The following is a 26,303-nucleotide window of genomic DNA, read 5'->3' on the forward strand; positions in this document are numbered from 1 at the left end:
CAATACCATGGAGTAAAAAGACACCTTCCCCATGGCATATTCTTGCCTCCATCATCATAGATTAATTGACCATACATATGTGGGTTTATTTCTGGGCTCCCTAATATGTTCCACTGATTTATGTGTCTATATTGGTGCCAGTATCATACTGTTTTGATTAGTACAGTTTTGTAGTCTATGGGACTGGGATTGTGATAACCTCCAGCTTGGTTCTTCTTTATCAAGTCTGCTTTACCTTATAAAACTTTTTAAAAATGGATTTCAGTGAAATGGTATGAAGCTTCCTTGAATGTATTATTTATTTAGATCTATAAATAGGATGCTATGTGAATAAGGTTTAGATATGTACCTATTGTTTCACTACTAAATACCTATTTATATTTTGACAGAATATTTTAATCATAGAGAAAAGCATTAGAGAATAATATTAGCTAACATCCATGTGCCCCCTACACAATTTTGTGAAATGTTGACATTATGCCATATTTATTTCAGACTTTAAAAAATGGCCACATATCACTTAAAATCCCTTCTGCCCCTCCTTGATCCCAATTCCCTCAGCTAACTATTCTCTTAAATTTGATGCATATCATTCCGAAACATGCTATACTTTTACTACAAATGTATGCTACCCAAAAGCAAACTTGACATTGTTTTTAAGCTTTATATACATAAAAACCGTATATGAATCTGATGGGTGTTGAATGGTATCTGATCCTTTTGACATCTCAGTGCCATTATTCACAGCTCAGGGTGAGTGAATTGAATGGTCTCCTTTTGTTTGTTTGTTTGTTTTAATGGTCTCCTTTTGAATTTTTTCCCTCAGTTCTGTAATTCTTCGATATATTCATGTGGACATATGAAGCACTAATGTCATTCAATTTTTATGTGCTGTGCAATACTGTATGCTATATATACACAATTTATCAATTCTCCCATTGATGGACATTTAAAATACTTTAAATTTTTCACTACTACAAACAATGCTGTTCTGAAAATTTATGAGCATGCCTCCCTACAAATGAGTTTCTCTGGGGTGCAAATGCCATACAGTAGGTTATGATAATCCTAACTATACTGCCAAAGTGTTTTATGAATTTACATTCCTGAAAGCAGTGTAAGTATTCATCCCCAGCCTCACATACATTTGGCATTGTCAGATTTAAACATTTTTGGCAGTCTGATGGAGGTGACATGGTACTTGATATCTGTGAATTGGCTGTGTGGTGCTGGGCAGCCTAGGGAGTACGCTGTTTGGATTGCCCTTCAAGAAAGAACTTGCCTAAGAGTGCAGTTATAGACAGCTTTCTCCACCACAATGGTTTAAGATTGGAGATGCAGCATTCCATCCACAGCCACACTCTTCCCAGGGAGTCCCCAGGCAATTACTGAGCACAGCAGTAATACTGGGGCCAGGTCATTTATACTCAAGGTGAACTCATCTAACAAGCAATTTTGTCTCTGGAGCTTCCCATTAGGTTGGCTGAGACTTTGTCAGATATATATTATAGTCCAAGGTGCTCTCTGCCCAATTCTGCTTCCCAGATGTGCATTGTGGTCTGAAGGCTTTTTTCCCTGCCTTACCTTCCTTCTCTGCTAATGTCTCACAGGCATTACCCCTTATGTACTTCTTACACTTCAACACCATCTCAGGAACTGCTTCATGGAAAATGCAAACTGATATAATCTGTGGAGTTCAAGCCTTTACTGAATCAAAATCCTTATTACCTCTAGAAGTTGGGTGGGTTATTTAATTACTCTATACCTCAGTTTCCTCATCTCTGAAATAGGAATAATAGTACCTGCCTTACAGGTTTGAGGGAATTAAATTAATATAAGCCCTTGGAACAACCTCAAGCACATACTAAGCTCTCAGTAAGTATCAGTTTTTATTTGTCCAGTATGATTTCCTTATGTATCACAAGAGTTGTAATTAAGGTTGGGATATTTGAAAATATTACTAAGTAAACAAGGACCTGGGAATATTTATTGTTTCCTTCCTTGGATTGTGCATTTAGGCAAATGGTATTATAGCATGTGGGTAAAGGTAGGGCAATGTCAAAACACTCAGTGATAAATAGTTCTAAGTCTGATTATCTTTGTCAATGATAAATCTATATTCTAAAACTTGTTTCTCTACCATTTATATTCTGGGTTCTTTTTTGCTCATAATTAATTACATATACAAGTAACATTAAGGAATGCTAACTGTAACACTTAAATATTCTTGGGAGGCTTTGATTAGATGCCTTCTCTATCATACAGTATACATTTGGATTTTATAGTCTACAACTATTGAGACTATTAGTTCCCTTTGGGGTGGTATTAAGTCAAATATCACAAAAATTTCCTAAGATAAGGCAGAAATCAGAGCTAATATTCCTTTTTAAAATGATTTTCCCTTAAATTATTTTCCCAGAAATGTCCACCAGTTCCCCTTTAATCAATAATTTTTCTAAAATCTAGAGTAATTATAGCCCCAAATCAATGTATCTGTGCAGAAAGATCAAGAAAGCTCAGCAACGAATGCATTCTTCCTATAATCTTGTCCTCAGAGATCAGGTTAATGAGAATTTGGAAAAGCATTAAGTCTTTAAGAATGACCCAGTCAAGCATTTATTGTAATCAGATTCTTTTCCCCCTATCTTCAGTTTTAAAACTGGGAGTTTAGCCAAAAATGAATTTCTAGAATAAGCAGATGCTTATAAAAATAAAAGTCTTCATTAACTTTGTAAATGTATTTTCTGTCTCATTCCAAAATTCTCTATTTCTCCATAGCAAGAAAAATAACCTCTGTATTATTCCAAAACTCCATATGAAGTATATACACAGAGGTCTCAGTCTACAGACCTCTGTAATACATTTGTGAAAACAGATCATATATCCCATTCTTTAATTCACTCAATGGAAAAACAAGAACAGTATATCAGAAAATAGTACTGAAGCAAGTGGTGGAAAGAGAAAAAGATTTGTACTATCTTGTCAGTAAAATGAGTGATATCATCACCCTTCAATTGATTTGAATAATAAAATTCTATTGGGTTTTCTAAGACACATATGTTATTAAAATATATTTCTTGGGATGCCTGGGTGGCTCAGTGGTTGAGCCTCTGCCTTCGGCTCAGGATGTCATCACGGGGTCCAGGGATGAAGTCCCACCTTACGGGGAGCCTGCTTCTCTGCCTATGTTTCTTTTTCTTTTTTTTTTTTTTAGATTTTATTTATTTATTCATGAGAGAGAGAGATAGAGAGACATAGATAAAGGGAGAAGCAGCCACCAGCCCCCCCCCCTCCCCCCCCCGCAGGAGCCCGATGCAGGACTCAATCCTGCATCCCAGGATCATGCCCTGAGTCAAAGGCAGATGCTCAACTGCTGAGCCACCCAGTTTTCTCTATCCCTATGTTTCTGCCTGTCTCTCATAAATAAATAAAAAGTCTTTAAAAAATAAAATAAAATATATTTATCATATTGTATCTGCTTTTACATACTATAATTTAGCTCATCTTCTTCATTACCACTCTTCATTTCTTTTTTAAATATTAGCTAAATTTCAGAACAGTTCAGGTTCCAGGTTTCTGGATAAATGAGCAATGATCAAAATCCTTCTTCTCTCTTTACCACCCCCCCCCCCCCCCAGCAAATTTTAAAAAAAAAGGGCTTAATCTTTTGCAGGAGAAATCCTACTTAATCATTTAAACTTCCTCTGAGGAAAGTGATCACCACTTTGCCTAGTTATTAGAAACATCTAAGAAATTGAACTTTTCAGAACCTTGTGCTATAGTAGTATTAACTGGGATTTTGCAAAAATAGCAATCCTTGAGCAAGTGTTTTCAGAAACACTAGACAAAACAGGTCTCTTCATCCAGCATTTGAGTTCTTAGAACTCTAAAATACTATTCTGAACTGATAATCTCTGAGAAGAAGCTGCATATGTGAATTTATCATTCTTAATTTAACAAGAAAATACCTTTTTATAGCCCCCAAAAGAGGTGAAAAGAATACTGAAAGACCAAGCATGTACCACTGTTAAGACAGGGTTTAAGAAAGCCCTTAAGTTGTTCAACAGTTTATAATAAAGATCAAAATCTATGAGAAGTAATTATTATTCTATACTGGTAAATAGAAGGACATTTTTTAGAGGAGAAATTTTTTAGTCAAAATGAGGTAATATAAATCATTAAAGACAAAAATTGACTTAGTTTCAAATGAAGAGAAATTTGCAGCTGAGCTAAGAAGTAAAAAATAAGTATAACAAAGAACCTCTACACAAAATTTCAGGAAAGGACTTTCTACTTCTGGTAACGCAAAATAAAAAACATCCCAAGGAGAAATGGGCTTGTTATTTGAGGATATTCCTATCTTAGGATTATTTATTGGCCTAGCTCTCTTTTCAAAGCTAGATTTATTAAATAGTGAGAAACTTCACAAAGTTTCACAAAACTCAAGATGGATCAAAATTTTTAAGTAAGTCAAATACAGTTGATAGACATGATTTCATGAATTCACTTGGTTTTCTGTTCTGAAGGGCAGTCCTATCAGTTCACGAGAGAAGTACACGGAAGCAGAGCAGAAAGAAAGGGAATGTGGCTACAACTGAGTCACATGGAGGCTGCAACTGGTTTAGTAAAAGCTGGCAAAGCTTAAATCACAAGCATATGTAAAGAAATCTCCACTCGTTCTCATGTGAGCTGTATTAGTCACTTTGTTTTCCCACAAGCTGATAACAATAGCATTTTGTGGTGTCTAGAAAAAAAAGAAAGGTTTATATTTTCAAATCCCCAGTTAAGAAGGAATTTTTCAATCGAGGAGATTACAGATTTGGAGTGATGCTGGTTGTAGCTAAATATCAACTACGGGACATTCCAAATTCTTCACATACCAAGCAATGTAAAAACAATGTGAAGATCATGACTTGAAGGAAAAAGTTTTCAACGTCATAATCAGAATGTAAGACAGTAGGGACAGCATTTAAAAATGGGTACATCATTAAACCAACTCATTAGGATAGACTAAAGGACCTTAAAGACAGGAATATGAAGTACCCCTGATATTTCACCACCACATAAAATAAACAAATCCAAATCTCCTTTGAAGCCATGGTGTAAGAAAGTTTTATTTTTATTTATTTTTTTGTATATTTTTTATTGGATTTCGATTTGCCAACATATAGTATAACACCCAGTGCTCATCCCGTCAAGTGCCCCCCCTCAGTGCCCGTCACCCAGTCACCCCATCCCCCCGCCCACCTCCCCTGTAGGAAGGTTTTAACAGTCATTAATCCCAGCAAAGAGAAGGATTTTTTTTCCTGAAACATAATATGCTACCTTACACTTCACATTGCTGTGTGTTAAATTTTAAAAGATGCCAATTTCAAATGTTACAGAAGATAATCTGTGTTTAACACACTTTAATTGTATCAAAGTACAGTATTCTAGGCTTTAACACAGAAGTATGTGACAGATTTCTGAAATGAAAGTGAAACAAAAGATACCACGATTAAAGTTGGGGAGACTTCCATAGTATGCTTTCAAATAATCCTATGGTTCTATGTATCAGGGAAGCTGTGCTTCACTCCTTTTAGGGGTAATTTGAAATACAGTCAGCTACTAACTCTGACTGGCTTCCTAAATCTGAGGACTAGATTCACACAACTAAAGCCAAGATGAAGCTGTCCTTTAAAACTGAGGGCATACATATCATGCATTTACAAAATCAGTCTCTATTGATTTAGCATGCATATACTTAGCATAGTTATATGCAAATAAGTTTTATATATCTTATATGTTTTATATCTCTATAGTTCTATAAATCTAGAATTTATATTCAGGTTTATTTTTCTGTTTTCTTTACATGTAGATTAAATCTATAAAAGCAACTAATAGCTCCTTGAAATAAAGGCAAAAGCTGCGATATTAACTTCTAAAATGAGAGTTTCAAATGACCTCTTTTAAGAAGATACATAAAATAAGGTTTTAATATTCCTATGAGCAAATCTTTTGAAAGCTCCAGTTAAATATAAACAGTGACTAAATATATCATAGAGAAATGTTATTTTCTCTAGCTTGGATTCACAAGAGCCTTGGTTTAAAGACTGCTTTCCAAGTTTTCCGCTGTTATCAATTTTTAACAAAATATTTAAAAAGTTATAAAACAATCAAACATCTCAATTCAAAACATATTTTCAACAAAAACCCCTAAAAGTTAAGTCTTTTTCTGTGACCAAAACCAACATTCCATGACTGCAAACAACTTCTTCTATAGCAAAGTATTTTTTATCTAAAAAAAGACAGAGGTTGGTTTTCCCTTAAGCTCTCTAAATACAATTTACTAAGATGCAAATGGCTGATTTTAAGGTGCCAAATCAGGTAAAATCACTACCATTTTTGAAAGGAGACGCTGTCTGCCAACAACAAGAATGTTATTTCATGTTACGTGTTAAGAAATGAAAGTTATATGACACCATCTCTGCTGCTTCAGTTAAACCTTATTCCTCTGAGGCTTCACTCCCCCGCCTTTTTAAAGTTTTTATTTAAATTCCAGTTAGTTAACATACAGTGGTAATATTAGTTTCAGGTGTACAATATAGTGATCCTGCCAAAACTTTTTAAGTGGACCCACAAGTGTGCCTTCGTGACATTTCGTTAAGTGCCTATTAACCCCTTATGTCAAGTAGCCTGTTCTTATACTGAAAAAAACGTGAGGTTTTTTTTTTTTTAAAGATTATTTATTTATTTATTCATGAGAGACACAGAGAGAGAGGCAGAGACAGGCAGAAGGAGAAGCAGGCTCCTCACAGGGATCCCGATGTGGGACTTGATCCCAGGATTGGGATGATGCCCTGAGCCAAAGGCAGATGCTCAACTGCTGAGCCACCCAGGCATCCCAAGGTGAGTTTTCAATTGCAATTTTTTAATCCTTTCCTTGCTTGATTCACTGCTGTGTTGGTCCCTGTTAGTCCCTCTTTTCCTGAAACTCTTATCATTTAGCCTCACTGCTACTACCTTTCCAGCATCTGGCTCCTTTCCTCCACTGGGCTAATAGCGAATAATCTGCCAACATTGAAATATTGAAAGGGGGAATATAAAATTATTTTATGCTTACTACCTGATTTTTAAATTTCTATTCCCCTATGGTATTGATAGGTGTACATGTCTATGGTGACGTTAAAAAGAAGAATGGATGGAAAGTGCATTTTTCTTAGTTTCTTGATTGCAAAAAGTTCTATCTCTAACAACAAATTGCTAAAGGAAAAGAGGCTAAAAACTTACATGCTATATTTCTCTAGTTCTATGATAAACTGTTAAAAGATTTTTAGACTGAATTCCAGCACATTAAATCTTAAAACAACCATCTGTTTTGAAGTAAACTTAATCCCACCTCAAAGAATACTTGAGATGAATGATAGCATTCCTTTATAAGAAAATACAGCAATATACATTCTCTCAAATTTAACTTTTAATACAGCTTGTGAACTATGTAATTAAAATAGACAAGCCACTTAGATATCCATTACATTGCCTTTTATAAACAGAATATTTATATTCTTATATTCATTCTAAGAGACAAGATGTGCAGTGCCAACCACTTACTACCATACCTTTTTAATAGTGTGTGAAATTCAACAGCTTTTGAATCTGAGTTCTTAGGCCTCACTTTACTCAGAATCAGCCAACAATTCTACATTTGCAGGAAATTCACCTGAAAACCAAAGCTCACATTGCCCACCACAAGTATGTTAGTTCTGGGTCATGGATAATCAAAAGTCATGGAAGACTAGAGGCTTAGTTGGTCTTGTGGCAGAACGGGAATAACACTATGGAGTTTAAGGCAACACAACATCTGGATAAGATTCATACAGGATATGCTAAGGTAAGGCCACAGTTCACACCATCAAACTAAAACTGAGAACAAAACTTAAATTTGTAATTCAAATTAGTGTGCTGCAAAGCTCCCTCATCTTTTCGTATCTCCTGCCATCTGCATCTCAGACTTCTGAATCTAGGGTCAAGGTTTCTGGTCTAACACACAAACGGCTTGGAAGTTGATGCTACAGTCATCACAAGAAAAAGTTGAAAAAACTCAAACTAAATAGCTCTTCATAGACCAATCATACTGAACCAAAAAGACAAACAGGCAAATACAGATGATCACAGTTTACTGGAAGCAGAAGGGCAGGAGCAACCTGGCCACTGGAGCCAATATCTGTGCCAATGTTTTCAACTGTAATTGATGAATTGCTGGCAGCTCAGTGAAGACTAACTTGAGAGTTAAGAACTCCCGGGGTGCCCACTCTTGCTGGGGGGGGGGGGGGGTTGATAATCCCTTACAGTTTTATCCTCTAAGAACCTAACCAGGTTCTCACAGTGAAGATCAGAGAAAAATTCCCTTACGCTTACAGCGGAAGGAAAGCAAAAGTAACCATTTTGAAATACTCCCAATGTTTCTGTTCTCCTTGGAAAAGGCCCCTCTGGCCTTCAAGATGGGGGGAGGGAAATACACATCTTAGGCTCACTAAAGGCTGAGACCTAAGCATAGGACTACAGCATGCCTTCCCTCCCCCCACATCATTTTTTTTTCTTTAAGATTTATTTATTATATATAGAGAGAGAGCATGCATACAGAGAGGGAAAAGGAGAAGCCGACTCCCCACTGAGCAGGGAGCCCCACATGGGGCTTATCCCAGAATCTGGGGATCATGATCTGAGCCAAAGCCAGAGCCACCCAGGTGTATCTCACCCCACATCTTATTAACACGTCAACAGGGCTCTTCTAACAGGAGATTTCAGATAAAAGAACTGCAAGCCTCAGACTCTATTGAAGATGTAGGAAAATCCAAAGACAACAAGGGAGACAAAAACAAGGACACTGAAAAAATTTTGCCTCCTAACATCACAGCTACAGCAGACTGTAAACCCAATCTAACTCCTAGCCAGAGAAAAAAACCTTCACATTAAAGACCTGTATACTTATTCAGTCCCTTTTATATCATACATCCTATCCAGCTTTCAACAAAAAATTACAAGGTATGCTAACTCCCCTGCCTTTTTAAATAGAAAAATACAGTTGGAAAAGACAAAGCATGGGGGGATCCCTGGGTGGCGCAGCGGTTTAGCGCCTGCCTTTGGCCCAGGGCATGATCTGGAGACCCGGGATCGAATCCCACGTCGGGCTCTTGGTGCATGGAGCCTGCTTCTCCTTCTGCCTGTGTCTCTGCCTCTTTCTCTCTCTCTCTCTCTGTGTGACTATCATAAATAAATAAAAATTTAAAAAAATTTAAAAAAAGAAAAGACAAAGCAAACATCAGAATTAGATTCAGATATGATATAGATTTGGGGATAATCAGACCAGGAATTTAAAATAAATGAACATGCTAAAAGACCCAATAGAAAAAGTGGACAACATGCAGGAACATAAGGGTAATGTAGGAAAGAAATGGAAACTAGGAGAATCAAAAGGAAATCCTAAAAATCAAAATCGCAATAAATAAATATTGCATCTGATGGGCTAATTTGTAAACTAGATACAGGAGGGAAAAAAATAGTGGGCTCAAAGATATGTCAATAGAAACTTCTAAAACTAAAATGCAAATAGAGAAAAAGAATAGGATAGTAAAGATACAATATATATAAAATACAATATAATTTGTATACCAAGAGTAGAAGAAAGAAAGGAACAGAAGAAATATTTGAAGTGATAATGCTAAGAATTCTACAAAATTAATGACACATGCCAAACCACAGATCCAGGAAACTCAGAGAATTTCAAACAGATAAATACCCTACCCACCCCACCATCACCAAAAAATAAATAAAATAAAAAAATAAATAAAATAAAAATAAATAAAATCCATAGATATATCTTAAGTATAACCTATCCAAAACTGCAGACAATCAAAGATGAAGATAAAACTATGAAATAAACCTGACGGGAAAAAACACCTTACCTACAAAGAAGAAAGTTAACAATACATCACACTTTTCTTCAGAAACCATGTAAGCAAGAAGAAAGTAGAGTGAAATATTTAATTTTTTCTTTTAAAAAACCCAACACCTAGAATTCTTTACCAACCAAAATTATCCTTCAAAAGTAAAGGAGAAATAAGGCTTTCTCAGACAAATTAAAATTGAAGAAATCTGGGGCAGGAGACTTGCCTTGCAAGCAATATTAAAAGAAGTTCCTCAGAGAGAAGGAAAATAATATAGGTCAGAAACTCAGATCTACATAAAGAAAGGAAAACAGTACCTTTTAAAAAAATCTTAATTTATCTAATAGAGAACAGTTTGTTCAAAACAATAATGGTAATAAAGTATTTGGTGATTATGGTTTATAGATAAGTGAGATGAGTAACAGCAATGTTATAGGGGATGGCAGGAAGGAAATGAATTGGGAATATTGTAACATACCTAGAGTGTCCATGAAGTGATACAGTGTTATTTGAAAGTGGACTTGTATTAGTTGTAAACGTATGTTACAAACTCTGGGGCAACCACTAAAAGTTTTGTTTTTTTTTAAAGAAGTAAAAATGGGGACATCCAGATGGTTCAGGTGTTGAGCATCTGCCTTTGGTTCAGGTCACAATCCCGGGCCCTGGGATTAAGTCCTGCATTGGGCTCCCCTCAGGGAGCCTGCTTCTCCCTCTGCCTATGTCTCTCCCTCTCTCTCTCTCTCTCTCTCTCTCTATCTCTCATGAATAAAGTAAATTAAAATTAATAAATAAATCTTTAAAAAAGTAAAAGTGATGCACTAATGCAGATGAGGAAATGAATCTAAGGTCAGAACTTGCTTCTTTTTATACTAGTTAACCCCTTGGCCTTCCTTTACCTACATGTCTGTTACATGTGTCTTCTGGAGCAATGTGTATATAAAGTTTTGGATGGTCCAATTGCTCTATCTTTTTGCAGTTCATGTTTCAGCAACATGATGAATATATTAAAGAAAAAAAACAAAAAAAGCTGCACACAATACTGAAGAACTGATCCCACAACCACACTGACCAAACACACGGACGCATGTTGCAGAATTCTATTAAGCCTTGCCTCACAGTGAACATGTAACTAGGTAGTGGTCAGTTATAACAGAACTCTGTACAGATGAGTCTGATGATACTAGTAGTAAAAATGTATCTATACCAGTGCCTGGAACACCACCTGGCATATAGCATAAACTTGATATTTATTAAATGAATAAATGAATTGATGTAAAAAGGAAGAATATTTGATACCAGCTGACAAAATTTTTTTAAATGTTATTTATCAACTTGCTTCAACATCCATCTTAGAAGTAAAATGAAGTCTCCTATATTGGTTTGCATTTCTGAAGTCTAACTTTACACAAGTATTTAAGAGTATGCCTGGGAAAGATCTTACATCTGGCACATTAAAAGGTATTGAGATCAGGTGTCTAAGTGTTTAAACATAAAAACACTCACTTGTGGAAAAAATACTTTGAAAGCTTTCCAGGTATGTTTGCATATTTAGGCAGCCTTACCCCATGATTAAAGCCAATTTCATGGAAATTGAATATAACTTTTCAAAATATCTAGGGATGATGGTGAATCAAAATGTACAAAGTGAATAAAATATGCCCCTAATTTTAATTTCATATGGTTTGGCACTTAAGAAAAAGAACAGTTAATACTATTTTTTCTATAAAAGCTAGAAAAGACAAGTGAAATAGGTCCTCTCTGACAACTCATCTTCCCCACATTATTTATCAGGTACACTATATTCTTACAGCACCCTACCCTCATTTCCACTAAAGGTTTATTAAAAATGTCTATTTATTTATATATCTTCCCAATTGTGCTGAGTTCCTTAAAAGCATTTAGCAAAATGAATGCTTCAAATGTTCAATGTGTTTGTTCAATGAGTATATAATTCAAAGTACCCTAAAAATTTTCTTCAACTAAGTTTACAGAAATCATTGGCATGATTGCAGAATAGCTCTGGAAGACTAGACTAGTTTCTCTGTTTACTGGTCAATAATGTTTTTGTTTTTGTTGTTCCCTTTACCCTAACATCTATCTGTTTTCCATTATATCCATATAGCATACCCAGAGGGAAAGTATAACTTAGTAAAAATTATTGGTATGATTGTGAACCCACACCGAAGCACACATTCACATTACATCCTGTTTGGCTACAACATGCTCTTTTCCTGCATACAGCATTATATTGCTAAAATCGACCAAATTATCAAATTAAAGTGGCTAATTTTCTTTTTTTTCTTTTTTTTTATTTAAAATTAATAAATTTTTATTTAAGATATTTGACAAAGTTAATAAAATTTTTATTTAAGATATTTGACATGTGATTCCTTCTGCCGCCAATCACCATAGTTCCACCAAAGCCAGAGTGATGATCTTCAAAATAGCACTTTTAAAACAAACTTTTGTTCAATCCACAGCTGTCACTGTCCAGAGGTCTTCTCGGATCTCCACTTGAATATGGACATACTTCAAAAACTCCCCACTGTAATCTTTGAGGTCCAATTTCTTTAGAGCCCTTTAAGTCCAGACACTGTTTTCAAATGAAAAGCCTTAATATTCATATTCCTATCTCTTCCTTTTCAGACCATTCTATCCTCTGTCCCATGTTTTTGGATTTTGATGCTCTCTTTTTAGACGAAGCAGCTTCTTCAGTATATTCCTCTTGTCCTAAATACAGATTCATTTTCTTTGGTATTTCAGAACTTACTATGAATTCATTATTGTCCACCAATTTGATATCACATCCATCATCATGTTCAAGAGTTGTTGCAGCCTCTTCCACTGTTTCTGACTCTTCAATAGGAGAGAGAGATCCATCATCATCCAAGTATTTGTATCTACGACTGTCAAAATCTTCCCTTTCTAAATCTTCACCAACATTCATTTGTTTCAAGGATTCCTTGAGATAGTATTCATACTTCAATTTTTCAAGGTAGTTGAAAAATCCTCTTGCCACCGCTTGCTCAAAGCTTAAAATCTTTCTCCATGGTAATGGCTTTTTTACATTCTCAGATTCTAAAAATGGGAACCCAGATCCTTTGTCTTTAACTTGTTTCTTATTTATTTGGGAGCGTCTAGTGGTTTTTCTTCCTTCTGGTCTTCCCCTTGGTCTTTCTTTTGGCTTATATTTCCTCTTTTTACGTTTCTTTTTTTTTGAATCTTTCAAAAATAGCTTTTAAAGTCAGTGGTCTTGGTTCAAAAGAGGAGTCACTAGATGAATCCCTTGCTTCAACACCTCCAGATGAACGAACAAACTTTCTAATAGGGTTTCTTTGCCCCTGTTTTGGTAAGTAAGGGACACACTGAGTCTTAAATAAGCTGCTACCAGAAGAATTATCACTTTCATTGTCAATTTCTAGAGCTGAATTAGATGCCATTATAGGTTGAGAAAATTCGTTACTTATTCTCCCCCAAGTCCTCTCCAAATTGTATTCACCACTTGTTTGCTTCAGAGTTCTCAACAACCACGCGGAAGGAGAAGTGGCTAATTTTCTATTCATAAAGATGTCTGAGAAAATTTTTTACCTCTGTAGGCTGGAATTTAAAATTTCAGACAATGACTTTCTTCCTCATTAAAAAAATAACACATTGCTGTAAACAACATCTAATGGCAACCAATGCATAGCAGAGTATAAGGTGATTCTGAAGAAAAACAGCACTTCCATTCTTTTTATGTTTTTACAGAAATAACACGAATTCTTATTAAAGTGACATATAAACATTAACATAAATTGAGATAAAATTTAGGAACAAAGGCCAAAACACATGATGAATTCAAGGGCTTTATTAGCTGGATGAAATCTGCTTGTAAGGGAGAATACAATTTCAAAAGAAATCTATTTACTCTCTGTTTACAATTTAACATGCATTAAGTACAGGATATATTTGCTTGTTTTGTCTTAACATTACAATGAAAAAGTAGGAATGGGAGTAGAATAGATTATAAAACTAACAACCTTAACTATCGTAGTATACTAGATATTTAATAGTTATTGAAAAGTTACTATGTGCTAGGGACTATTCAAAACCAAGTGGATTGGCTCACTCAGTTTTGTTCTTTAACTTGCAACAAAAAGCATGAATGCTTTAATTCTGGTAAACTACCCAATAAATCTTAATGTGAAATATTTTGACATCAGAGAAATGTTTAATGCACTCAACAAGTATTTCCTGAGTGCTTCCTACAGTCAGGCTCTGGGGATACAGCTGTGAACAAAATAGACAGAAATCCTTGCCCTTCTGGAGTGTATCGTGCATTTGGGGGAGACAGACAATAAATTATAAATAAATTATATAACATGTTATGAAGTGGTAATCAGCACAGAGAAAAACACAAGACAGAAGGGAGACACAGAAAGCCAGCATGAGACATGCAATTTAAGACAGAATGATGCAGGTAGGCTTTAGAGAGGGGATAAATGAGGAAAGACTTGAAGGAGGGGAGGAAAAGGGAGAGAGGAAGGCATGCAGGTTCAAGAGACCAGCAAGGGCAAAGACTGTGAGGTGGGAGCACCCCTGAAGTGTACAAGAAACAGCAAGACTTGGAATTCCCATTGAATGAAACTCCCCCTGAATTCACATGCATTTCCTATTTGTTTATAACTCAAATACCAGAAAATATCATCACACAGTTTTGTTTAGAAAATCATATAGGGAAACAGAGAAATTCATAGTTTTCAACCGAATTACCTAGTTTTCAACAACTGCTTATTCACAGTTGTTAGGGTACTGCTTATCTTCATGGCTATCTGTTTAAAATTCAGCCAAAAGTTTACAGTTGTTTCTATTTTCACTATTGTACCAAAAGTTGCATTTGTAAGACATCTGTCCTATAGATAGATGCCAGGCCATTTGCATGTGACGTATCTGGTTAACACTCCTTTAGATCATAGAAGAATGTAGTACAATGATTAAGAGGGGTGGCTGGGTGGCTCAGCTACCCAGGTAGCTGAAGGTTAAGTGTCTGCCTTCAGCTCCTGGACCTGCAGAGATCTCTGCAGGCTCTCCTCTTGCTCAGCTGTGGCTGAAGGAACTAGTGGAACAACACTGGCCCTTTCCAGGACCAGGGAGTTTCGGTTTGAGACTTTTCCATTCCCCCTTCTCTCAAGTGCCTTAGCAGAGCTAGCTATATGGAAAGTAGGGAGTAGGGCAGGCTGGCAGCTCTCCAATGAGAGGCTCAGTTTTTACTGAAGAATCACAGCAGCTGGACTCTTGCTTTCTATTCTGAACTAATTTATTGCCAAGCTGAAGAAAATATATATATATATAATATGTTTTGATCTTACCACATCAAGGATCAAGTCCCACTCCCACATGGGGCTCCCTGCTCAGTGGGGAGCCTGCTTCTCCCTCTCCCTCTGCGCTCTCTCATTCACTTTTTCTCTCTCTCAAATAAATAAAAATCTTAAAAAAAAAAAAAAAAAGAAAAGAAAAAGAAAAGAGCATGGGCTCTAGAGCCAGACTATCTGGACCTGAATCTCAGCCCAATCACTTTCTGGTTGGGTAGCTATTGAAATTTACTTAAGCTCTTTGTGTCTCTGTTTATCTTACCTGAAAAAAAAATGGGAATAAATAATTATAAGAATCTCATAGGGCTGCTTTGAAGATTAAAAGAATGTAAAAGCACTTAGAGCCTGGTAGATGTCTTAAAAATGTGCTAGCTGTTGTGGTTATTTTCACTGTTACTAATACATCTGTCTTGTTTTGTTTTCACGTGTCATAACCAAAATAAGAAGGAATTACTCCTCAATTTTTCATCTTTCTTTCTCTCTTTATGGAATTGGTAAAAATCATTATTTAATTTTTTAAGATTCAAATGCATGAATACATGAATGCATGTGCATCCATGTGTTTAAAAAGCTATGTCTAAATGTCAAGAAAACAACACATTCAAATCAGGTCACCTTCTCTTCTAAGTTAGAAGAAAATATGCCTTTTAATATCTAATACTTATAAGTGCTCAGCAGACTGTAAAAGGTATACTTAAAAACAAATTCCTTTGTTTTTTATAGCATTTAGAAAAATACAAACAAGTGATAAATAGAGGAGCAGGGTTGCTATTCCAGGGATATTCAGTCCTTAAAAAGCACAAAATATGGAAATCTGGAAAATGTGTATTTATATTAAAAGTTTCCTTATAGCCTCAAAGTGTTCTCTGTGTTTATAAAAAGTCCATGTGAAATACTAATTTCCCCACATTCTTCTCTTCAGCTCATGGTAACTACCTTTCTACTTTCTTTTTTTTTCTCTCTCTCTCTCTCTCTCTCTCTCGCTTTTAAAGAGAGAAAGCTTTTACTAGCACATGAGGTGAGGGAGTAGCGAAGGGAGATGCAGAGAGGAATCTTAAACAGGCTTCATGCCCACCCAGAGCTAGAGGCAGGACTCAATCTCACAACCCTGACATCATGACCTGAGCTGAAATCAAGAGTTAGATGCTTAACAGAATGAGCCATCCAGGTGCCCCAGCAATTACTGTTTTACTTTTTATTCTTATGATTTTGACTACCTTAGGTATTTCACATGAATATACTCACATACTACTAAGAATTTAATTTTGGTATGCTTTACTGAAACTGTAGATTCAGTGCCTAGCATTTTAACCTAAACTGAATGGAAATGAATTTTTCCAGGTAAATCAACTATCTCTCTCTCTCTCTCTCTCTCTCCATATATATATATGAAATGGAAAAAAAAAGAAATGGGCTAAGGGAATAAATAGGGGGAAAGAGATTATAATATATCTGCTTCTGGGCCAATTGTTTCACTGCATTTGCCCTCATTCTAAGTTAACTCCTCAATCTCTCTTTTGACAAATTCCTATTTCTAAATAACATCTCTACCATACAAATTCTCCAGGGTCACTTTTAACACAAACACCACTAAAACAAACTGAACATTTTAATTCCATCTCGTGCATTTACTTGCAGCATTGCTATTTATTCTCTGCGTACATAGGAGATTTATGATAGTTGTAAATTCCCCTGAGCAGACACTACAGGTCTGGATAAATCCAAATATTACAATAACCTAGAGTTTAATTAATAAGGCTAAAGAAGGTTAAAATTATTAGTTGTTACATCTTTAACTGTCTGGAACTGAAAAACAACATAAATGCTTGCTGATTACATCATCTATTAAGTATGGAACACACATAAAGTTAACCTTTCACTTCCTATGTAAAATCCTATTACCTTGAAATACACAGACAATACTAAAGCTTATCCAAAAACATTGAACAAATATACAATCACTCTGCTTCGTTCATTGGTGAAGGATTGTTAGTGTTACAGTACAAAGCCTTATTTCCTTTTAGAATTCAGAATTAGTTTCATATAATCATTCGATACATACTCCCTTAAGGTTATACACAGTCTTCAGATACAACTTCTGGGACATTCCAGAACTGTAAGACTTTACCTTGGCCCTCAGTCAACAACCATTTGTTGAGCATCTATTATGTATTATTATAAGTGTCCTAAAGGAAAAGAAAAAAGACCTAATCCTTGACTTCTAGTATCTTCAAGACTTAGTGCCAACTCAGGCGAATTAATGTAATTATAACTCAGTGTGATACATGCTATTAGAGTATATCCATGCTCAGGAACCATAGAGGACTTCTTTAATCTAGACTGGGATAGTCTAGCTATTTAAGCTGAGTTCTGAAAGAAAAGCAAGAATTAAATAAGCAGAAACAGTGGGGCAAGAAACAGTATGTATGTGGACAGAGTAGCAAGAGTGACATGCACAAGCAATTAAAACTTTTTTTTTTCCTTTTAAACATTTATTTATTTTAGAGAGAGAGCACAAGTGAGCTGGGGGGAGAGAGCAAAGGAAAAGGAAAAGAGAATTTCAAGCAGACTCAAAGCTGAGTGCAGAGCCTCAGGGCTAGATCTCACCACCCTGAGATCACAATCTGAGCCAAACCATGAAACTGATGCTTAACCGACTAAACCACCCGGTGCCCCAAAACTGGTTCTTTATAAATGGTGCAAAGAATACATGGTAAGAAAGGAAGGTGAAGTGCATGTGCCAAATTAGGAAGGGATTTATTTGTAGAAAATGAAAATAGTTAATAAAAGGGTAAAGATAAATACATGAGAACTTATTAATATAACACAAAAGACAACTAGAAGTTACCAAAGGTTTCTGAGATGGTGATAAAGATATAGAGTGCTCAAGGTCTAGGGAAGTTGGGTATGGTTATACAAATGGAATCAGGGCATGGATCAAGGACATATCAGAAGAACTGTCTAGATGGATTTAGTAATGAATTTGTTCTTGAGGTAAAGGCACAGTAAAGCACGGGGGAGTCATAGAAGATACTCCAGAAGAAGTAATTACTTCAATATGCTTTAAGATATAATCAGATGATACAGATATAGATATCTGAGAAAGAGAGAGAGGGAGAAAGGACTGGCCTACTTGATTGGCATAAATGGCTTATGTTATGCTTAAGTCTCATTTTAATCACTGCAAAGTTAATTCAATGGTTTTTAATGTCTTTGTATCATTTTTATTGTATTTACTTTTAGTTTTTATTATGAACCCACTCTAAAGCTGACTATAAAAGTAATATGTAGCATAGGGAATAAATGCAAGGCAAATAAAAACTTTTTGTGAGGGATGCCTGGATGGCTCAGCAGTTAAGCATCTGCCTTCAGCTCAGGGCATGATCCTGGAGTCCAGGGATCAAGTTCCGCATCAGGCTCCTCAGGGAGCCTGCTTCTCCCTCTGCCTTATGTCTCTGCCTCTGCCTCTCTGTCTCTCATGAATTAATAAAAAAAAAACTTTTTGTGAAATATTTTCTCTTGAATTCATCACCTAGCCATCTGTCTCTTGAGCTCCTAATAAACGAACTTTGAGTAACAAGAGTATGCTAAAGTTTGTGTAAACAAAATAATTTAAGATGTTGAATGAGAAGCTTATTCCTCTGGGTCAAGCATAATTATATAATGTGATGATCAAACATTTTCAACTGACTGATAATGATAACAATTATCAATGAACTGATGAATTTTATGATACAGATCAACCCAAATGTTGAAACAAAATGCAGCTTCTTTAATACTTTACTAGAACTAAACTTGGAACATTTTAGAGAATATTTAGTTCTAATCCATCCTCCACTTAAGGCAGAAATCTTTATATATTAAGCATATCTCCCTACGTACTTAGAGTGACAGAGAGGTCACAAATATTATTAACAACAAAAACAACCAAGAATAACAACTAGTGAGTGATTTTTATACGCAAGCATTATAGTAAGTACTTTTACATACATTATTTTGGGATAATGCCAACTATTAAATGTTCTATCTAATATTAAACTGAATTTACCAGCCTATAACTTTTAACTAAATTATTGGCTCAAATCATGCTTCCTAGGAAAAAAATTATAATTACTATTTATAGCACTTAATAAAAGTAATTTCTTAAATGTCTTATCTCAATCATCTCTGAAGTGGGTACTGTTACTATTTTTCAAGAAAAGGAACTAAGCCTTAGGGAAAGTCAGTAACTTTCCCAAGAGTGCAAATGTGGTAGATGATGGAGCTGAGGAATGATTTCAAACGCCAGGTTTTACTTACATTTGTCCCTGAGACATGGCTTTTGTAGTCTGGCAAAATTAGGTTTCTAAACTTCCTGAGCTGAGTCAGATCTCAAACCACTGAAATAAAAAAGTCATGCTATGCGGCCTCTAAAGAAATGGACTGTGAACCTATTCCAGGCAACACCACATGTGCTCAGTATGACTGAACCTTTTGCCATTCAAATTTCTACACTTCTCAATCAAACCATATCGGTTAACAATAAATTTAACAACTGCTTGTCTTGTGTTCTGTTTATAAATGTAGTAATCTCTACCATAAATACTATAGGATATGGTATTATTTTGACTGAAGAGGTGAAAAAAATGGGTCACCATCTGTGAATGCCAAAAAGGAAAACAGTCTTATGAATTAATCCTTACATCACAGTTAAATTGAAATTATGGCATGCTGTGTTCATTTTGGCTTGTTTTACAGTTTATGAAATAAAAACAACAGTCAATGATGGAAAACTGAGTTGCCAGAAAGTGATCATCTTGGTAATATGAATGGTTATTTTGTTTTTAACTCAATCATAGCAAATTTTATACAAATTTTGTTACAGCTTTAAATGACAGAATTGTGAAATCTATAGTTCAAAAAATATTTACCACCAATTTACATTAAACGTAGTTGCTTTATGTAATATACCAACTTCAGTACTTATCTCCACCCCTCAAGGGATAGCCTGTTCATGAAGCCTGAGAAAATCAGGTTCTCCTTTCCACATAAAAATAATGCTAGTAAAAAAATCAAAAAAAAAAAAAAAATAAAAAAAAAAAAAAAAAATAAAAAAAAAAAAAAAAAAAATAATGCTAGTAACTCATCAAAAGTAAAGCACGATTAAAATTTAATTTTCTAATAATGGTGTAATATTTGTGTCAATGCACTCACATTCTCTTATGTGGCCTCCCTTTGAGTAGTTCAGTTCAATTCAACAAAGGTCTACTGTGTATCTATTCTGTGCTAGGCACTGATGTAGAAACCTGTTCATAAAAAGAACTAGATCCCTGTCCTTGGGGGTGCACACATTCTGGGGGCTGAAACACATAATAAGCAGTAAATGTAACAAATGCTAAATTATATACAATTATAAAATAAGAAAAAGTATAGCAAGGCAAGAATATCAGGAGACCCAGGAATTGGCAGAAGGTGGGCAAAGTTCAGTATTATTTGGGGTCATCAGGATAAGTCTAGAAGAATGAAAGATTTCAACAAATACTAGAAAGGATTAGATTGTTAAGTCGATTTCTGGGGGAGAATATTTCAGACAGAGAGAAGAGCAAAAACAAATATTTTAAGTGGGAAATGTGTTAGGAGGTCAATGACTGTAAAGGCAGTGCAGACAGGATGGCTGCAGGATTGCTCATCAGAGAGGCCAGGAGTGGCTGTGAGGAGGACCAGCTTTTACTCATGGAAATGCACTGCCTATAAGGCTAGGTCAACACAGAATAAAACAGCAAATTATTTTCGCATTTCCTACTGAACAAAAAACTCCCCTTAATTCCTGACCTTACCCTAAACCAACTTTCTAACTTTGCTTCTGTAACAATTCTTTTCCTTTCAGCATCTTTAATCCCCATTAATGAAACTATATCTCCTTCAAATATTGTTATAGTATCCTCCATCAAATTGGCCACACAGATAATCTTTAAAAATAAAAACTAAACTGTGCTCTCACAAGTGCATAATCGCTTTATCTTTGTTTATAAGTACATTCAAATTGAGGAGGGCAAAAGAAGATTACAACCTATTTTGACCCATAAAGCACTGCTGCTGATGGTGTTTTCTGGTTTTGTCTGGTTTGGTTTTGGTTTTTGCTTTTGTTTTTAATCTATGAGCATAATAAAGGAAATCCACCTAGTCTCCTTTTTTAATATTACCAATAAGCAGATATATACTCATTCTTGTTTTCCAATTTATTATGCATTGTAATATACATGGAAAACTATAAGAAACATAAGCTTTTAAGGAACTAGGCTGCTTTACCTTGCTAAATAAAAGTCAAGATTAATAAAGAGAGACAAAGAGGAAGCACGATACACAGATTTTATCAAATCTTAATGATCGTCTTTAATAAATATAATAATTTACCCCTAATAAACTCGAATAAAATATTTAGGGATTCTACTATATAGACCTCAATGTCAATTCAAAAAGAAAAAATAATGTGTTGGCCATGTGTATGCTTTCTTTGGGAAAATGTTCATGTTGTCTACCCATTTTTTTTTAACGGGTTAATTTGGTTTTTTTGGTGTTCACTTTTATAAATTCCTTATAGGTTTTGGATACTAACCTTTTATCAGATGTATCATTTGCAAATATCTTCTCCCATTTCATAGGATGCCTTTAGTTTTGTTGATTGTTTCTTTTGCAGAAGCTAGAGTTTCCTTGAAGAGTTAAAAACAGAAGTACTCTACAATCCAGCAATTGGACTACTAGGTATTTACCCAAAGAATACAAAAATACGGATTCCAAGGAATACATGCACCTCAGTGTCTATAGCAGCATTATCAACAATAGCTAAATTATGAAAAATGTCTATCAACTGATGAATGGATAAAGAAAATGTGGTATAAATAAAAATAGAATATTACTCAGCAATAAAAAAGAGTAAAATCTTGACATTTGTAAAGATGTGGATGAAGCTATAGAGGATTAGGCTAAGCAAAATAAATTCAGTTAGAGAAAGACAAATACCTTATTATTTCACTCACATGGAGAATTTAACAAACAAAACAGATCAACACAGGAAAAAGAAAAAAAAAATGGAGAGAGGCAATACAGAGAACAAACTGATGGTTACTGGAGGGGACGTAACCAAAATGGATTAAGGAATGCTCTTGTGATGAGCACCAGGTTGTATAAGGACGTGATGAATCACTAAATTCTACACCTGAAATTAATATTACACTGCAAGTTAACTAGCTGGAATTTGAATAAAAACTTGAAAAAAAAGAAACAATGATGGATACAATAGGAATTTATCAAAATACTTTCTTCTTCAGAAAAACTTCAAGATCTAAAACATAAATGTATCTATACAATTAAAATTCAAATCTTTACCCAGGCAGAATTACTTTATTTGGAAAATTGTGTGTTTCTCTAGTTTACATTAGTGAGCCACCTTTCCTTTATGTAAATGTCATTGTAGTTTCATGAAAGTTGGATTCAATGTTTAAGGCATGCTTTTTGAAAAGCAGTTATTTTATGCCCAGTATGTGGTAGAGTATATCGTGGGATACTCAGAAAAATAGTAACCCCTTGAAAAAAAAGTTCTTTTTCTGACACAATTCATATTCTAGTAAAGAAAACAGGGCACAGTGGAATATGTTCATAAGAGTCAAACAAATAGAATAAAACCAGTATAAAACATTTATATTCATATTAAAAGAATGCCAGAATTAACACATTAGAATTAATGATTTTTTAAAAATTGATTAGGCAAGGAAAGCACCTAAAACGAAAAAGCTGTGAACCATGTTCAGCAAGAAATGAAGATAAATTTAACTATTCCTCAAGTCAAACTGGTTCCCCTAAGGCTGGGCCAGGATACAGACAAAAATGCAAAATGAACAAAATATCCCCCTTAAATCTTTAAATATAAATATAAATCTATGTATTCTTTTTTTATATGTACATATTCTTACATACATACACGTACAGCATACCTGCAGATTTCTATATGATCTATGTTTTTTATTCACTTGAAAAAAGTGGACAATGAGATATAATTAGAAATAGAATTTTTAAAATAAATGTTTCTTTCTTTTGTTTTTTGAGAGAGAGAGAGTGCAAATGGTGGGGGGTGGCAGAAGGAGAAGTGAAAGAATCTCAAGCAATTGCCCCCCCCACAGGGGGCTTGATCTCACAACCCTGAGATCATGACCAGAGCTAAAATGAAGAGTCAGACACTTAACTGACTGATCCACCCAGGCACCCCTAGAAATAAAAATTTTAGGAAAAATATGGCCTTGGTTAAATTGTCAATCTGATCCTTCTTTGTATGGAAAAGTGGGAAAAAAAACCTCTGAGTCATAAATTTCATCTGAGTCATGTTCCTTGGTAAGTAACATGGTTACTGATTTTTCTCATATTGACATTCTTTCCATTTGATTTTTTTTTTCAAATGGTTTACATCACCTTTGGACCACAGAAAAAAATAGCAGATGGTGTCCCAGAGAGTCATATGTTTTCATTAAATTTCTTATGAAAACCAAAGTAAATTATGCTGATTAAAATGATGGGTGGAATCCAAAAGGCCTCAGATTTATAGATAAAATCATCTAAGTTATAAATATATCCATTCAACTAAAAAAAGTTGGCATAAAAGGCAATGATTGGAACAGGTGGAAGAAAGCAGCATAGAAAGTTAGTGATGAAATTCACTGCAGCAGAAATGGCAGAAAGACAAACAATAGGAACAAATGATAAGCCCCAAACTTTAGCATGGTTAAGTAACTATTAAATTGCAATCTTGTGTAAGGGTGAAGAGCACATAAAACTTGTATTTCTGATGGCTTCTTCAAAAAGAATATTACAAATAATAATAAACTTAGTAAATCTGGCCATGATGATCAGGGGCTATATATCTTATTCTTATCTTATTCTTCGAGAACTCTGACCAAATTAAAACTCTGTGAATGTGAATAGACACACAGAGGCTTTATTTTAATACTGAGTGAATGAAAAAAAAAAAACATCACTTTATGAAAACACTATCAACATACCCTGCAGTATATGGCAGATGGCATGGGGCTTTAGACGAAGATTATTTCTCTTAAATATTATGTGACTGACCATAATAAAATTTGCGATGGCCACCAAGGTTGAGGAAAAGTCATCTAAATATTATTATAATCATCTTTTTGGCCATTCCTTGTGCTTTTAATTGACTTTTAATTTTGATCATTTAAAGTAAAAAAGGAAAAAAAAAACTTAAAATAGAGTCTTTGCTGAATAGTTTTTATTTTTTTCATTAAAAAAAAGTAATACCAGCTTTTTAAAAACTCACTTGAGGTACAGCTTTTTTTCCTCATTTAATTAATAATCATCAATGAAATTCTAATATTGAGAATTTTAGGCAGCAAAGCTGAAGCAACCATTACTTTTCTTATTAACATTCAGGGGCAACTGATTCAAGAAAAAGAAGGCTACTATATGGAGGGGGTGTAAAAAAGTATAGTTTTAGAATATGTTCAAATTTAATTTTTTATCAACTTATAACCATTATAAACATAGGATGTTATGTGCAAACCTTGCAATAATCATAAAGCAAAAACTTTTAATAAATACGTAAGAGAAAATGACAAAGAAGTCTGAACATAAAGAAAGCCATCAAATAAGGAACAAGAAGTAATAGGAACAACAAAAACAGCCAGAAAACAACAAATTGGAAATAAGTACCTATTAATAATTACTTTAAATAATAAAGTAACATTTAAATAATAATGGATTAAATTCTTCACAATCAAATGACAGAGTGGCCCAATGAATGAGAAAACAAGATGCATCTCTATGGTGCCTACAAGGAACTAACTTCAGAAGCAAGGGATACACAGACTGAAAGTAAAGGGACAGAGAATGATTTTCCATGCAAATGGAAATAAAAATAAACCTGGTGGAGCTATACTTATATCAGACAAAATAGATTCAAACAACGTCATAAAAGACAATGAAGAACATTACATAGTAATGTAGGGGTCCATCCAGCAAGAAGATACAGCATTTATAAATATGTACAGCAAACACTAACAAACCTAAAGGAAGAAACTAACAAGAATAAAATAATAGTAAGGGATTTTGACATCCCACTTACATCATTGGATAGATCAGACAGAAAATCAATAAGGAAACAATGGCCTTAAATGATACATTAGACAAGATGAACTTCATAGATATATCCAGAATATTCCATTTAAAAGCAGAAAAATACAAATTTTTTTCTCAAGTGCTCATGGAATATTCTCCAAGGCAGATCATATGTAAGGTCACAAAACAGGTCTCAATAAACTTAAGACCAAAATTACATCAAGCATCTTTTCTGACCACAATGATATGAACTAAAAATCAATTACAAAGAGAAAACTGGAAAAACTATAAATACGTGAAGATTAAGCAACATGCTACTGAAAAGCCAACAAGCCATCAAAGAAACCAAAAGAGAAATCAGAAAACACCTACAGACAAATGTAAACAAACACAATGTACCAAAATATATGGGATGCAGCAAAAGCAATTTTAAGAAGTTCATAGTGATACAGGTTTACCTCAAAAAACAAGAAAACTCTCAAGTAAATAATTAACTACACACCTAAAGGAACTGGCAAAAGAACAAATGAAGGCTAAAGAGAGGGAAGAAAATACTAAAGATCACAACAGAAATAAATGAAATAGAGACTAAAAATTCAATTAAAAAGATCAATGAAACTAAGAGCTGATTCTTTGAAAAGATAAATACTGACAAACCTTTAGTTAGATAAACCAAGAAACAAAATTAGAAACGAAAAAGCAATTACAGAAATACAAAGGGGTATAAAAGACTATGACAAACAATTACATAACAAATTGGACAAACTAGAAGAAATGGCTAAATTTCGAGAAATGCAATTTTCCAAGACTGAATCACAAGGAAATATAAAATTGGAATAGACTAATTTCTAGTAAGAAGACTAAATCTGTAACCAGAAACCTCCCAACAAAGAAAAGCCCAGGATTAGACAGTTTC

At 34.5% G+C, this 26,303-nt stretch overlaps 1 protein-coding gene and 1 pseudogene across 3 annotated transcripts in view; both read right to left on the reverse strand.

The window, feature by feature from the left end:
- ME1 (malic enzyme 1) overlaps positions 1-26,303 on the reverse strand; it is a 196,137-nt gene that overhangs the window by 58,377 nt on the left and 111,457 nt on the right. The gene's annotated exons all lie outside the window — the stretch shown is intronic.
- On the reverse strand, positions 12,268-13,450 carry LOC112658463 (TATA box-binding protein-associated factor RNA polymerase I subunit D-like; annotated as a pseudogene).

The sequence above is a fragment of the Canis lupus genome, chromosome 12 (assembly GCF_003254725.2).
Source record: "Canis lupus dingo isolate Sandy chromosome 12, ASM325472v2, whole genome shotgun sequence".
In the NCBI taxonomy this organism is placed as follows: domain Eukaryota; kingdom Metazoa; phylum Chordata; class Mammalia; order Carnivora; family Canidae; genus Canis; species Canis lupus.